General features: G+C 42.8%; 1 protein-coding gene across 4 annotated transcripts in view; it reads right to left on the bottom strand.

The window, feature by feature from the left end:
* Nucleotides 1-17,135, bottom strand: part of TMEM248 (transmembrane protein 248) — a 44,623-nt gene that overhangs the window by 15,820 nt on the left and 11,668 nt on the right. Inside the window, exon 1 of one of the 4 annotated variants that reach the window (XM_070461275.1) lies at nucleotides 14,170-14,192. The exons of 1 other annotated variant lie outside the window; for it this stretch is intronic. The gene's annotated coding sequence lies outside the window, so the exon portion shown is untranslated. Of the gene's footprint in view, nucleotides 1-11,363; nucleotides 11,666-14,169; nucleotides 14,193-17,135 lie in introns of those variants that run through there. 2 more of the 4 variants (XM_070461273.1, XM_070461276.1) reach the window with 2 other exon arrangements.

The raw sequence follows: 17,135 nt of genomic DNA, 5'->3' as shown, positions 1-17,135 counted from the left end.
GAAAACATCCTGGATTACTGCTGCCCCATACCCAAGCAACTATTAAGAGCTAAAGATTCCATTTCTTCAACATCTCTTAGTTCTGACTCTTCTTTTCCATACTCCTCTGATACTCCCCTTAGTTCAGGCCCTCATCATCTTCACCTGCAGCTATTGCTAACAGTCTCAACTGGATCTTCCTGCTATGGGTCAAATAATTCATCTTCCTGTCAGTGACTTTTTTCAAATGCAAATCTAATCTTGTCACTGCTTAATTAACTCAGAGTTCCAAATGACCTAGGGGTAAAGTCCAAGTTCCTTATAATGGCAGTCCACCATAAATTCTGTCTTGTCTGCTTCTTAATGGTTTGCTAACTGCCTACGATTCCTGGAACATATTAGACAATCCTATAGTTGCAGGTCTTGTGAGTCCACAGGTCCTCCTGACCGACATATGCCATTTCTCACTACTTCAACCCCTCTTTCAAGTCCCGGCTGAGGGCTTACCTCATCCTATGAAACATTTCCCACCTCTAGCAGTCCCTTAGGGAGAAGTGACTTTCACCTTTACGTCCCCACATACACCAAAAATTTCTCACACAGAATGAAATACCTTACTGCAGCTGCCCGTGTACATGTCTACCTTCCCAACCAAGCTGTAAGCCTCTCACAGGTAGATACGACATCTTATTGTCTCTACTTTATCAATATCTAAACAGAAAGTAGGTAATTTTATTTTATTTTTTTAAAGTAGGTAATTTAAAAATGTATGTTTATTAAATGAATCAAATGAATCCAGACTTACACTGAAAAATAAATTAGAAAGTAATTTCAGTAAGATTGCAGAATACAAGGCTAACATACAAAAGCCAGTTGTTCTTCTATGTTCCAACAAGGAACAAGTTGAGTTTGAAATTAAAAACCACAGTATCACTTACATTAGCACTCCCCTTGCCACATACTTAAGTGTAAATCTAACAAATATGTACAAGATCTACATGAGGAAAACTTCAAAACTCCCATGAACAAAATCAAAGAACTAAATAAATGGAGAGATAATTTTATGTTCATCAATACAACGGTTCAGTAGGTCAAGAAGTCAGTTCCTCCCAACTTGACCTACAGATTCAACACAATCCCAATCAAAATCCCAGCAAACTATTTTGTGGGTATCAAGAAACTTCCTCTACAGTTTATATGGAGAGGTAAAAAACCGAAACAGCTAATACTGAAGGAGAAGAGCAAAGTGGGAGGGTTGACTCTACTTGACTTCAAGACTTACTATAAAGCTACTTAATCAAGACAGTGTGGTACTGGCAAAAGAATAACTGGATCAATGAAGCAGCAGAGAACTCAGAAACAGACCAACATAAATACAGTAGGCTGATCTTTGAGAAAGGACCAAAGTCAATACAATGACGCAAAGACAAGTCTTTCGGCAAATACTGCTGGAACAACTGGACATACACACGCCAAAAAAGATGAATCTAGGCACAGACTTTACACTCTTAACAAAAGCGAGCTCAAAATGGACCACAGACCTGACAGTAAATGCAAAACTACGAAACTCCTAGAAGGCACACTGGGGAAAACCCTGAGTTTGGTGATGACTTTTAAGATAGGGATATCAAAAGCACCATTCATGAAAAAAGGAAGTGGTACGCTAGACTTCCTTAGAATGAAGGATTTCTGCTCCACAAAAGACACTACCCAGAGAATGAGAGATAAGCACAGGCTGGGATAAAGCAGTTGCAGAAGACATCTGATAAAGGGCTGCTCTCCAAAACACGGAAGGACTACTAAAATTCAACAATAAGAAAAGAAACAACACAACCTAAAAATTAGCCACAGCGCTTCATAGACATGTTGACAAAGATTTTTCAGATGGCAAATGAGCATATGAAAAGATGCTCCCACATCATATGTCAGCAGGAAATGCAAATTAAAACAAGATACCAGGACACATTTATTCGTAAGGCCAAAACTCAGAACACTGACAACACCAAATACTGGCAAGGATGCGGAGCAATAGTACTCTCTATTCATTAAATAGGATTCAAACAACAAATGTTGGTGAGGACACAGAGAAAAGGGAACTCTAGTAAACCATTGGTGGGAATGTAAATTGATGCAGTCATTATGGAAAACAGTACAGAAGTTCCTCAGAAAACTAAAAATAGAACTACCAATATGATCCACCAATTCCACTCCTGGGTATATATCTGAAGAAAATGAAAATAATAATTCAAAAAGACACACACATAATTAAAAAAAAAAAAAAAGACACACTCACCCCAATGTTCATAGCAGTACCATTTACAATAGCGAGGACATGGAAGCAACCTATGTCCTAAGTGCCCATCAACAGATGAACGAATAAAAGAAGATATCCCATATACATATAATGGGTTATTACTCAGCCATAAAAAAGAATGAATTTTGACACTTGCAACAACACAGGTGGACCTGGAGGGTCTTATGTTTAGTGAGATAAGTCAGAGAAAGACAAATGCTGTATGTTATCACTTATAGGTACAATCTAAAAAGTGAAACAAATAAATATAACAAAACTGAAACAGACTCACAGATACACCAAACTAGTGGTTACCAGTGGGAAGAGAGAAGGGGAGAGGAGCAAAATAGCAGTAAGAGTTAAGAGTTACAAATCACCATATATAAATAAGCTACAGAGATGTAATGGACAGTACAGGGGATACAGCCAATATTTTATGAGACTTCTAAACAGAGTATAATCTATAAAAATATTAAATCACGTTGTATACCTGAAACTAATATTATAGATCAACTATAATTCAATTAAAAAATAAAATATTACTAAGTTTCAGAAACAAAATGTCAACAATAAATTAGAGCTCCATTTATTAAGAAAACAATGAAATCTGAATTGCATATAAAATAATTAGGAACTATTCACCACCTGGAACTAAATAGTGAAATATTTAGAAAAACAAAAAAATTTGAATTCCCTTCTAGATAAAGCTATTATTAAAACCATATCACTCTAGAATATAAACACACACACATATAACCACATACACATATAAACACACATATACATATAAACACATATATATCTCAACATAACCACAAATTAGCAAGCAATGTCAACATACACCAATTTAATTAGAGCAAGTTCCAGAGGAGGCCTATTGGATTCACTTAAAAAGTAAAAATAGTTTTGTGGTTTTTTAGTGAAATTATTAAAAGTCCAAATACTTCATAAACTTAAAATTCCTTTCCACCATTCACAAGTGTTTTCAAAGATGAATTAACAAGGGCTCAACAAATTTATTTCCCCTGCAAAGAATTACAAGAAAATTTCCGTCATCCTCTCAACAGTAAATGTCTCACTTTTAATTAAAAAGTAAGTTAAGCTCTATGGGGAGGAGGAAGTGGGTGGAGAGAAAGCACACGAGCTGACCTCTCTCCCCTACACTCACGCATCCCAACCCCAATCAGAGACGTTCACCAGGATGGAGATAAGAACTGACCTGGGCTGTGGACCTGCCTCTCTACAAAGTCTAACGAGGTAAGTAACACAGAACACAGTTAAGGGCCAACTTCACAGGTGTGAGCGCACACGACTAAAGTCCATCAATTCAGTACCCAGAGCTCTGAGACTAGTTTAATGATAACACTAAACATCAGGTTGTAGTTTTTTAAGTAAGCAAAAGGCAGTGCTAAGATTATCCTAGGGTTAAGTCCAGCAACCCACAAGTTAGGAGATCCTAAAAAGGGGGAGAGGAGGCTGTTACAAACTTTCTGGAGACCAGCCTGGCCACACATGCCAACAGCACTAAAACTCAGCACACTCTCACTTCTGTGACTCTGCCTCTAAAAAGTGAACCTGAGAAAACCCTCACTGTTGAAAACAAAGACTTAACTACTATGACAGTCATCTTAGGAGTATATAAAATTTTAAGAACTGGAAAACCAGCTATCTAACAATAGGAGGGAAATGATTAAAGTATAATATAGCCCCAGAAGGAAAACTATGTAGCTGTTAACACAGATCTAAAACACACAAAATGAGGTTATTTTAGGTTTTTAAAATATGAGAGCTACACAAGCACCCATATGGGAAAAAAATACATAACACACCCTCAAATGCAAACAAGGGTGATTACTTTTAGATGGTGAGATTATATGTCTTTAACATTTCCATTATGAGAATGTATTTCTTTTATAATAATTTCTAAATAAAATTTATAATTGACTGCCAATCGACCCTGCTGGTCTCCTGGTCTAAACAAAGTTTCATTAAACCTTAATTCTATTCATTCTCTTCATTAATAAAGGCAACAAACAGGAAAGAAAATTTGTTAAACCCACCTAGAGGGGAAAAAACCCACAAAACAAAAAAACAGGACAGTTGTTTAGTATGTCCTGGTGCTAAAGGAAGGCAAAGCTCAACTTGTGGCAATCTGTGTTTGGATTTATGAGAAACCAAAACTAAAATCAGAACATTGACTAGACTCCTCCAAACAACCCGGTACTGCGTGCTCTTAGGGCAGGTAGTGCAGAGAGCTTCCCCAGACAAGCGTGGGCTCCTCCATTAGGGAAGAGGGTGGGAGAGCCTGGGGTTGGGGTGGGGTGACCTTGAGCTAAATGGGTGCCCAGGATGGTGAAGGGTCCTACAAGGCCTAGGAGAAGAGTGTCAAGGAGGAAGTATCAGCCAAATATTGCTGAGACGTGTAACAAAAGAAACAGTAACAAAAGAAAGGGTCTCTGAGCTTCTCCGTGTTTTAGAAAGTACTCAGGTGAACTTGAGCTTGCATGAACACAATCCCCCACCTGGAGAGATCACTGGAGATCCCTGAAACCTCGCTCTCGCTGGGGGGAATCAGACAGTAAAGAGATGATAACAGGGGGTCAGCACTGGTTCCAGTGAGAGGGAGGAAGCCAACACATCCACAGGCAGAGAAACAGCCAGTAAAAGAGGAAGGCCTCCCAAGGGGACAGTGAGGGCAGAAGTAGATAATTTAGCAATTATAATATTTTATTGAAAAGGAAGTAAATTAACATTCATCATGCCAGATACACGAGTCCTCTCTGCATCTCTCTCCCCCTCTCCACAGCCCACATACTTCAAAGGATACCACGTGGCAACCTGTTCCAGTTTAAAAGTAGAATCTTTGCACAGGATGGGAATTCCACACTCCCAGATGACATTTCCTAAACAGTTCCTGACTTATTTTAAGTTACACTAAACCACTACTTGTGACGCAGATCAAAAAGTTCACTTCACATGAACAACAAAACCACCATTAAACTGAATTTTCGACCTTAGGCTAAATGAGAAATTCCTTAAAACTTTCTTATATAAAAGTCACACCCTTTTCAAAGTTCTGAGGAGACTAGGAGTCAGGGAAGTGGTGGAAGAACCCACGGGGGGACTGTGCGGGGAGGGTGAGGGAGGCAAGCTTTTTCTAACACCCACTGAGGGAAATATGCTGGTCTTATGCTAAGAGAAAAGGCCAGGCAGTCACCTTGATGTGGAAGAGGCTCATTCTGAGTGTAAAAATTAAAGCAGCCTTTCTCAAGTAGCCTGTGATGTTTGACATAGTCAAAGGGCTTTAAGGCTGGTTGCTATAAACCCTAAGGCTAATAAAGAACATTAATGGACGCAATGCTGGATTATCCAAGACTCAGCAGAGATGAGGACACGGGCTCATGTCACAGAAACCTTGGGCAATCTCAACACCCAGCTCTCCAGCACTGAGAAATCACCTCCTTCCCGGACAAAAAAGTGAATGCAAATAGAAAAGACCCTCAGAGAGGCAAATCCAGAGCAACGAAGTCTAAGAGAAATGTCAAGGTCTCCACAAAGGTCTCGACACTAAAGCCGCAGTCTGGGTCTCAGTCCTTATTACCTCCCGGTGCGATGGACACCAAGGGCCACCCCACCTTCCAGCTGCCAGGACCTCCTCTCCTGGCTGCTCTTCCTTCTCACTCTTCTTCAAAACTTGGGGTCCCCCCGGGCTCCAGTTGGGCCTCTGCTCAAGATGAACACACTCATTCACAGCTTCCTGTCAATTTCACCTACTTCCTCACTCCAGATGGAAACATCCATCTACTGAACATTCCACGGAGAGGACCCGCAGGCACCTTGAACCACCCACCCAGGTCAAAGCCTATCCAGCGTCTCCACATCAGCTCCTCTCTACCCAGGGACTCCTGCCAGCCATTCTGGGCTCTCTCCTACACCCCAACAGTCAGCGGTTACCAGCCCCGCTGCTCCCACGGCTGCAGTCTCTCTCAACAGTGGCTTTTCTCCAGCCCCACTGCCTCCTTCAGGCCAACTGGACTCCAAAGGCATCCTGCTCCTATGGGCTCTCATTCCTGTGACGCCGTTTCTGCACACCTCCTCCCTCGGGCAGGGCCTGGCCCTGGGAAGGTGCTCAACAGTAACATCTAACATTACCACCCACTTTCATGAGTGAAGCACGATGTTCTAAGAGTTTTGCACATATTTTATCCTCATGACATCTGTACTTTACAGATGAGGAAATTCAGGCATAAGGCAGTTGGCTAAGCTGCCCCAAGTCCTAAATGAACCTGGATTCAAGTCCAGTCAGACTTCAGGGCCTGGACATTAACCAAGTGCTCCACCGGCTCCCAGGAGATGTTAGGGGTTTGAATACAGAGTCCACCCCATCAAATGAGACACACACTGAATAGCAGTCATACAATTTTGCAATTAAGACATCAACAGCGATATAAGTAGAAACCTCTCTCATTAGGGGTTAAGGATCATGTTTAGTAGCCACCATTTAAAATGGGCTGAGGGCCCGTGCCAAGTGCTTTACATACATATTTTCTAATCCGCACAACACTGCTAAGTAAATATGCCTATCCTCATTTTACCCAAGAGGAAACTGAAATCAAAAGGGGGTAATTTCAGATCTGAAAGAGACACGTGCACCCCAATGTTCATCGCAGCACTGTTTATAATAGCCAGGACATGGAAGCAACCTAGATGCCCATCAGCAGACGAATGGATGAGGAAGCTGTGGTACATATACACCATGGAATATTACTCAGCCATTAAAAAGAATTCATTTGAATCAGTTCTAATGAGATGGATGAAACTGGAGCCCATTATACAGAGCGAAGTAAGCCAGAAAGATAAAAGACCATTACAGTATACTAACACATATATATGGAATTTAGAAAGATGGTAACGATAAGCCTATATGCAAAACAGAAAAAGAGACTCAGATGTATAGAACAGACTTGTGGACTCTGGGAGAAGGCGAGGGTGGGATATTTCAAGAGAACAGCATTGAAACATGTATATTATCTAGGGTGAAACAGATCACCAGCCCAGGTTGGGTGCATGAGACAAGTGCTCGGGCCTGGTGCACTGGGAAGACCCAGAGGGATCAGGTGGAGAGGGAGGTGGGAGGGGGGACCGGGATGGGGAATACATGTAAATCCATGGCTAATTCATTTCAATGTATGACAAAAACTACTGTAATGATGTAAAGTAATTAGCCTCCAACTAATAAAAATAAATGGAAAAAAAAAGGGGGTAATTTACACAAGATTATATTACAAAACAGTCACAGGAAGTACTCAATTAAGATTCTGACTTAATTCACCTGACCTCAAAACCTGTGCCATCAATCACAATACCAGGGTTGGTAAGTAGTTTTCAAGTCAAATGCCTGATAGGAAAAAAAAAATTCACATACCTTGGATAGTGTATTTTAGCTGACTTCAATATGAGCACAATTAAGATTGATTTTTTCTGAAGTTTAAAACGGTTACTTTATTTCCCATCTCTTTATCAAGGCAACTCCCACTTGAGCACTTTCACCAGGGTATAAAGCAAAGATAAGTGGAATCTCCTGCCAATAGTTTGTTTCTTAATCTAATACAACTTACAATGCAGAAGAGACTCTCAAAAACTTGTTTCACCCAACAAGTTTGATCAAAAGGGAAATAACAGAAAGCATAAAGTTTCAGTTGCTAAATGTGCATTTTAGGCAATAACAGTACTCAAATAAAAACAAAAGGAAAACAATGTGCTGCTGCTGCTAAGTCGCTTCAGTCGTGTCCAACTCTGTGCAACCCCACAGACAGCAGCCCACCAAGGCTCCCCCGTCCCTGGGATTCTCCAGGCAAGAACACTGGAGTGGGTTGCCATTTCCTTCTCCAATGCATGAAAGTGAAAAGTGAAAGTGAAGTCGCTTAATCGTGTCCGACTCTTGGTGACCCCATGCACTGCAGCCCACCAGGCTCCTCCATCCATGGGATTTTCCAGGCAAGAGTACTGGAGTGGGGTGCCATCGCCTTCTCCGAAAACAATGTGGGCTGATATAATTTCATGACTTATTTTCCAAAATTCAGACTTTGGCTGTATTTCTTCTCATTTGTAACTACTTAATGCATTACTCTGTTTTCAAAATCATGACATAAAATCATGGGAATTTCCAACAAGATATCTCTTTTTAACAAATAAATTCATCTTAGTCCCAAAATTGAAAATAACTCACCTCTTTGTTCTTAAGTTTTTTTAACTGCCGACCTACTTAAAAACCACACTGAAAGTATCTTTGGATTGAGATGTAATGATTTGGGGTTTAATTAACAGATACTTAAGAAAACAAATCATGAGTGATGACAAAATTAAATGAACACAACATGGAATCATAACATCTGAACACAGTGTAAAGATTGGGATATGTTCTGAAAACAGCATTTTAAAACAAATAGCACAAAATGGCAAATGACAGTACTCTGCAAACTATCACCATCAGACATTGTTCTACAGTCCCCAGGTTTATATTTATACACAGAAAGAGTAGCATACCTCTGGTATGGGAATAATAATTTAAGGAATTGTACATTTACCCAACAAATCCTAAATGGAAATTTAATTTGCTAAAAACTCATAATCTTTCCTCCATTACCTTTTTTTCATTTTAATTGGAATGTCTCAGTGAAAAAAAAATGTTTAACTTTTCTTAAAAAATTCTAAAGTCCTCTCACAAGTCAGTATCACTCTGTAGCAGGTTGACAGTGACAAAAACATCCCATAGATCTGCCATCCCTGCCAGGACCACTCTTTTTCAGACACTTGACTGTAACAAGGAGGAGACAGAGCAGTGGGGAGAGAGGGGAAAAGAGTCAAAAAGCAGGAGTAAAAGTTTAGCTGGTCCCTAGTATGTTTAAAGAAAAGCTAAGGGTGAAGCCAGTGAAGTCCTAAGACTAATCATAACATTCCAGGGCAATTACATGGTGTCTTGTTTGAACAGCCTCAACAGTTCTTCAACAACTGGGTAATAGAAACAAAGAGCATCTCTGTGAAGTGAACTAAGTGTCATTAAAAACACTCAGGTGATGACTAAAAGTCTGTCATTCATCACTGGGCTGCAGCCAGAGTGGCAGAGATGTTACTAGATCTGTGTTCTTGCAAACTAAACACAAGCACATAAACCACTCGAGGACAGCAAATTTAATTCCCTGATTGTTAATACCAGACAGGAACTACAATCAGCATCTTTTTTCATTGCCCTTAAAATGAGTTAAGCACCTGCTTCATGTCATTGGCTGTGTAACAGAACAAGACACACACATCAAATGCAAACAATTCTCTGTAACCCAGAAAACCACCAGAAGCCAGACTCAGTAGCCTGTGTTTTTCTGAAGCGGAAAAGCATTTAACCCTTAACCAGCTGCCTCTCCCAATACTGCCAGACACCTACTGCCCAGCTACCTAGACCTGGTGCCCTTCCGCCAAAGGCCCACGCTTTTTCATTTCCCAGCAAATCTGTAATGACCCAAACCCTCCCCATCCTTCCAGGTCCACCTCAAAAGTCACTTCCTTCAAGGTTATGTGGCAGCCTGGATGGGACAGGACTAGAGGGAGAATGGATACATGTACATGTGTGCCTGAGTCCCTTCACTGTTCGTCTCAAACTATCACAACATAGTTTGTTAGTCGGCTGTACCCCAACAAAAAATTAAAAAGTTTTAAAAAAGTCACTTCCGTTACGAAGGTTTTCTGATCCTCATCAGAAGGAAATCTCTAATAGCTGGTATCTCTGTATGGCAATAAAGTCCTGCCACGTTTTATCGCCCATCCCTTTCTCTAATTAAGTCCCTTGCCAGCAGAAACTATATTTGCACTTAGGTCTGTCTCGCTTCCCTGCAGCAGCTGCAGCTCCCGCCCCGACAGCGCAGGTGCGCTCCATCAGCATTTGCGATCCTAGTAGCCAGACGCCGGCGGCAGCCCTGATTCCAGTCCATCTCAATTAGGCCACAGAAATTCTTTCCGAACCTTTACTAGGAAGTCAACAAACGGCCTCCTTACTCCCAGAGTAAACACGCTTGGAGTCATAAAGTGTATCTCAGTTGCACAACAGGTCTATTTCCTTTGAGACTTCTTAGATGCAGTGAGGGAGCAGGAGGGTGCTTTTATCATTCAAGCCTTAACCGAGCACTCATCTACAGACGGGATACAAAAAGCTCAGACTCCAAGCTCACCAAAAAGAGTGCTACAAGGGCAAACCAACAGTCATCACCAACCCTGGGGTCGTGCCTCCCGCTACCTCCCGGAGAGGGCTCACCTTTGAGGCGAGAAAGTAGCAATTCAGCAACCACAAGCTTTCCCTGCTTTCAGGAAGACCGCAAAGCAGCTCATCATTCAACACTCAGCCAAGGCTGTCAGCGGCTGAGAACTAAACTACAGACACCGGATTCTTCAACAAAGGCCCCCTCACCAGCTGTCCACCGATTATGGTGTTTACACGATTGAAAACAGCACAACAGGCCTCGTCTTATTCCAGAGGGTGCCTATCAAGGGAACTAGAATTACCGGCCTCTAGATTACCTTGAAGCCACTCAATTTAGTTTATTAAAATGAGTGAGGATGAAAAAATATATATATAAGTGAAGATGATAATCCACCCCCGCTCTGGTTAGTTACCAAGCTTGACACAAAAAAATTCCACTAGTTCACTTCAAGTGTCTGCACATACGAAAGTCTCTCCCTCTCATCTTGAAATGCGTATCCTTCGCAAGCGGAATAACGCAAACGCGACCCAAAGTCAACAAAGGCAAACTACCAACACGTTCCCCGTGCCAAATCCAAATTATCCAGGCCTCGGCTCCAGAAGGGGGAAGTCCTGCCATCTCGAGGGCCTCCAGGCAACGCTGGCTCCGGGGACGCGAGTGGACAAACACCGGTGGCGGCCGGCCGAGGCCACCAGCCTAGGCCGGACAAGGACCAACCCCCATTGGCAGCTGGAGCGGGGGCTGCAGCCCGAGACGCGAGGGCGAAAGCCGGCCAGCTCATCCCCTCCCGGCCCGCGTCAGCCCCGGCCGAGCCCCGACCCCCGCCCGCCCTGGCTCACCCCGCCCCGGTGGGCAGCGGCGCGCCCCGGGCCCGACCGGGCCAGCTGCTCGCCGGACGCCCGCGGCCGCTCGGAGCTCACTAGCGGCGGCGCGCGGCCGGCCCGGGGCCGCTCGGCACCATTCTCCCCGCCGCGCCGGGAACAGCGTCCGGCTCCGCGGGGCCGAAGCGAGGACCAGAGGCCAGTCGGGCTCCCGCCGCCGCGACACGGTCTCGTCACCAGGTCCGGCTTCCGTGGTTTCCGGGTAGAAAAAACGCCACGGCCAACGCCGCCTTGACCTCCGACACCTGCCGTCCGACGGCGGCGCGGCGGGGACAAGACTCCTCAGTCGCCAGAGGCGGAGGCCACGCTTCCTGACTGGGCCACGTGGGGGGGGGGGGGGGGCCTCGCGTGAGCACGTGGGCTGCGTGCGTGCAAGCGTGGAGTGCGGGACGTTCTTTTGCGTGTTGTGTGTAAGAGTAGTGTGTCGTGAGTGTGTGGAGTATGCGTGCGTGGTGCATGTTTGTGGATCTGTGAGTGTCCGTGTGCTTTTTGTACGAGGCTGCAGGCGGTGCAATGTATATGATGTTTAGTGTTGGATGGGTGTGTGTGTAAAGTGTGTGCTTGCGTGTAAATGGTGTGCGGGTGTGCGTGTGTGTCTGTGTGTCTCTCTGCTCCGGGATTCATCATTGCTGATAAAAGTATCCCTTGCTAAAATCAAAATTATGAAATGAATTTTTTAAATGATTTTAGATATTTTTGTAAAATAAATTGGCATTGTCCAGTAAATTTGAAGATGTACATTATCTCCGGAGATGTTACCCTGGAGAAACACTTGCACGTCTGCACAAATTGACCTGGGCACGTTTATAGCACCACTATTTTGTTTGTTTGTTTTTTGTTTTGGTTGTTAATGGCACATGTGTTGCCTTACAATAGTTGTGTTGGTTTCTGCTGTACGACAATGTGAATTAGGCATATGTATGCATATGTATTGGAGAAGGAAATGGCAACCCACTCCAGTATTCTTGCCTGGAAAATCCCATGGACTGAGGATCCTGGTAGGCTACAGTCCATGGGGTCGCAAAGAGTCGGACACGACTGAGCGGCTTCACTTCACTACTATGCATAATATATCCCTTCCCTCTGGAGTCTCCCTCCCACCACCCCCACCCACCCCAGACCACTACTTGTAATCACTAAGAATTAAGGGAAGGGGGAAAACAAATGCTTATACAGTCAAATGCAAGCCTGGAAACCTTAGGTATATTCATATATAGTCAAATACAATACGAAAGAGCAATGAAAATAATTGAAAACTGCTGACACAGCAAAGAAGCTCAATCTCTGGGACCAAGTCACACAGTGATACATTGAAGCATAATTCCATTGTAAAAAAAAAAAAATTCCAAACATGCTAATATAATGGACATATTGTTTAGTGATGCATACATAATTGGTAGAACTCTGACAAAAAACCATGAGAAAAAGATGCACAGGATTTCCCTGGTGGCACAGTGGGTAAGAATTTGCCTGCCAATGCAGGGGACACGGGTTTGATCCCTGGTCAGGGAAGATTCCACATGCCATGAAGCAGCTAAGCCACAACTACAGAGGCTTTGCTCTAGAGCCTGCGAGCCTCAACTACTGAAGCCTGCGTGCTGCAACTGCTGAAGCCCATGCTCCACAACAAGTGAAACCACCGCAATTAGAAGCCTGTGCACCGCAATGAAGAGTAGCCCCCGCTCACTGCAACTGGAGAAAGCCGGCACAAAGCAATGAAGACCCAGAACAACCAAAAATAAAATTAAATAAAAATTTTAAACAATTAATCATGAAGAAAAAGATGCACAATTTTCATGCTAAGTGTTAAAATGATGGACTAGGGGAAGATCACACAAGCTAATTCAAAGGTAATGGGAATGTTCCCTATCTTAAAAAGGGTCATGAGTACACAGCTATTTAACAAATTTAAGTCATTGTTTATATTTTATGCATAACTTAAAATTTTTATTTTGTATCTACTAGATAGCTAATAAAAATGGAAAACCCTGTGATTCGCCATTGAACTATAAAGTTGTTGAGTGTGAAGATGGTTTATCATGAGACAGAGGCAGCAGAAGCTGCTACGTATGTTAAAGTAGGTCAAACCCAGGAGGTGCCACTGTGAAGCCACTCAAGAGTCGTGAAACAGAACGACTGTACCCTGAAACACTTATCTTTGACAAAAGTATTAATAGCTTTCAGCTGGCTTTCAAAAGAAGCTGCTTAACTTCCAGTAGAAAATAATTAAACCAAAGATAAAATTTTCATCCTCAAGATTATACTTTCAACCTTAAAGTTGGTAAAGTCAATCAAATTACAAGTGGAGGCTTTGACAAGTATGCCAATGCAAGCAATGAATAGCTACAAGTGGTCGTAGGTTCTTTAAATCAGTTGGTGAATATAGATTAAACTTAAACCTGGATTGTGAAAGTGAAGAGCAGTGTGGTAGGTCATTGTGTCAGGATAAATATATGCTGTTGTAAATTAAAAATAAGTCATGTCAATTCTGTGCATTGAAGTCCAAAAAGAAATAAAAACAATTAACTCCACTGTTTTCATACACACTTTGTAATTCTTTTTCTGAAAAGCTGTTATTGAATCAACGAACATCTTACACTCAATGAAATATCAGAATCAATAAACACTTGTTGCAAAAGTGAAAGAACAGTAAACATTTTATAAAAGAAAAAATATGAATTCCAACAGATAGAAAAGGATGTCATTGGTGATAATGATGAGGGACTCACTGAGGATAAATAATTTGCTGGGAGAGAAGGTATACCTTGACAGCAGAAAGGAGAGTAGGAGACTCTGGTTGGAGGTGGGATTTGGGGTCTAGTCCTGGCTTTGCGGTTCACTGTGTGGATCCCTTTGAGTAAGTCACAAACACTCCAAACCTCAGGCTCTTCATTCCTAAGGTGGAGAAGATAACATCCACTTACTCAAGTCGAAGACCATAAAGAAAACTGAGCACTGAAGAATTGATGCTTTCAAACTGTGGTGCTGGAGAAGACTTTTGAGAGTCCCTTAGACTGCAAGGAGATCAAACCAGTCAATCCTAAAGGAAACCAACCCTGAATATTCATTAGAAGGACTGATGGTGAAGCTGAAGCTCCAATACTTTGGCCATTTGATGCAAGTAGCCAGCTCACTGGAAAAGACCCTGATGCTGGGAAAGATTGAGGGCAGGAGAAAAAAGGGGTGGCAGAGGATGAGATGGCTGGATGGCATCACAGACTCAGTGGACATGAGTTTGAGCAAACTCTGGGAGATGGTGAAGGACAGGGAAGCCTGGCGTGGTGCAGTCCATGGGGTCACAAAGAGTCAGACACAACTTAACGACTGAATAACAACAAAAAATCCTCCAAATGTTCTGTAAACTGTAAAATTCTGTCAAAAGATAAGATATGTGCTGTGACAGTTAACCATGGTAAGACCACAAGAAACTTTAACTGTTTTGTGAACGTTCAAGCAGGATCCCAACCCCTGGTCATCATATTGATGAAGTGTTGGTTTGTAACCCTTGGGTTCAAGGAGGTTTAGAATAGTTTATGTCAGCTTCTCAGCATTATTTATTGATAATAATCAGACTGATAATTTACACCTGGTCTTCTTGAGGCTCCACAGAGGGCTCTGGCATTGGGGAATGTGCCTAAGTGACCGCCAAGATCTTTAAAGGACTCTGCTTTGGGCTCCCTGTTCCAAAGTTTTCATGCACATGTTGATGGTTCCTGATCCAAAAGAAAAAGTGATTTCTGTCTTGGTTCTTATAAAAAATGGACAATAGGACCTGGTCTTTCCATGCCTTTTGCTATGGAATAGCCTTTGGCTATACTGCATGTCCTTACTTTAACACTGTTGCTGTTTATTTTTTTTCCTGTAATAAACTGTAGCATTGCCCGTGAGTTTCCTGAACAACTGAACCCTGTTGAGTGAAAGTGAAAGTCTGTCAGTTGTGTCCGACTCTTCGCGATCACATGGACTATAGTCCATGGAATTCTGCAGGCCAGAATACTGGAATGGGTAGCCAGGGGATCTTCCCAATCCAGGGATTGAACCCAGGTCTCCACATTGCTGGCAGATTCTTTACCAGCTGAGCCACAAGGGAAGCCCAAGAATACTGGAGTGGGTAGCCTATCCCTTCTCCTTCTTAATTGCCACCATTCATGCAGCTGGTGTCTGAAGTAGGACTTACTGAAAGCCTCCTCATTCTTAATGGCTAAGGCATAAAAGGATAGGACTTCCCTGGTGGTCCGGGGGTTAAGAACCTGCCTTGCAATGCAGGGGACTCGGATTCAATCCCTGGTCAGGGAACTAAGATCCCACATGCCACTGGGCAACTAAGCCACAACTCGAGACTGTTCACTGCATGAGAAAACAAAGTCCTGTGTGCTGCAGCTGAGGCCAGATGCAGCCAATAATAAGTAACTTAACAATAAATAAACAAACGCAGGTCCTAAAAAGATAATTCTGATAAAGCAGATGAAAATGAACAAGCCATCCTTGGTTTGAAATAGCACAGATTTTGAAATGAGATACTTATTAATAATAAGACTATCCAGTGAAACCTGGAAATGAAAGAATCCAAACTTCAGGAGCTTAAATGGATCAGAAGGGAAATGCAAACCAATGTCAAGTCAGCTACAAATTCAGTCCCATGGTTGCTGCTTTGAGCAGTAGCCAAATGAAAGCAAACTCAGAATCTCCATGGGTTGAGTTCTGCCCTCTCTGGCTGGGGCTCGCTATAATTTTTGATGAATCAGCTAAGCCTGTGACACCCATGACGACTCAGAAGATAATTCAAGTGGGGCAAGGTGAGAGTGGAGGGCAGGAAGCCATGGAAATAAAGGATTATTCAGTAAAGGAATGGAGACATTTTGTAGACCATCACAGACATCATCCTAATAAACATTTGTGGAAATGACCCTCCCAAGACCCTTAGAATTGGGTCTCTGTCCCTGCTTTGAAGTCTGCTAGCCAGAGGGGGAGTATCTGGGCCACCCCCACCCCATCCTCTGTTGGCTAATACCTTTGTGAGGATGGTTCATGAGGAAGCCCCTAGATTAACGGAATGAATAAAGAAAAGGGTCCCTTCATACATATCCAGAGAAGGGTAACTTTATTGCCCCTCCCTTTATCCACGAAAACTGAAGATGCCGAAACACTGCAGGTGCAGCCAGGATTGGGCTATGTATATAATTATGGAATCAAGTCACCAGGCTGTAACCAAAACCATAATGGAAGGAATCCCACCGGCATTGGCACCATCTACTACTTTACTACTGAGTCCACGGAGAATGTGAAAGAAGGAGCCTCAAAGTCTTTATCCCAGTGACCCCACTGGGAATTTTTTTTTTAAAAGTTAGAAGGTGTAGCCACTTAGGAAAACAGATTGGCAATTCCTCAAAAAGTTAAGCATTGAGTTCGTATTTGACCCTGTAATTCCACTCCTAGAGACTCAACAGACTGGAAGACATGTTGACGCAAAAAGATATACCCAGATGTTCACAACAGCGATATCATAGCCCAAAAGTGGAAACAGCTCAAATGTTCACCAAATGATGAATGGATAAACAAAATGAGCTATATCCATGCAATGGAATATTCAGTTCAGTTCAGTTCAATCGCTCAGTCATGTCCAACTCTTTGCTACCCTGTGAACTGCAGCACGCCAGGCCTCCCTGTCCATCACCAACTCCCAGAGTCCACCCAAACCCATGTCCGTTGAGTCGGTGATGCCATCCAACC

Source organism: Odocoileus virginianus, chromosome 33, assembly GCF_023699985.2.
Source record: "Odocoileus virginianus isolate 20LAN1187 ecotype Illinois chromosome 33, Ovbor_1.2, whole genome shotgun sequence".
In the NCBI taxonomy this organism is placed as follows: Eukaryota; Metazoa; Chordata; class Mammalia; order Artiodactyla; family Cervidae; genus Odocoileus; species Odocoileus virginianus.
The sequence above is the reverse complement of the archived record's forward strand: the minus strand, read 5'-3'. Positions and strand labels throughout refer to the sequence as shown.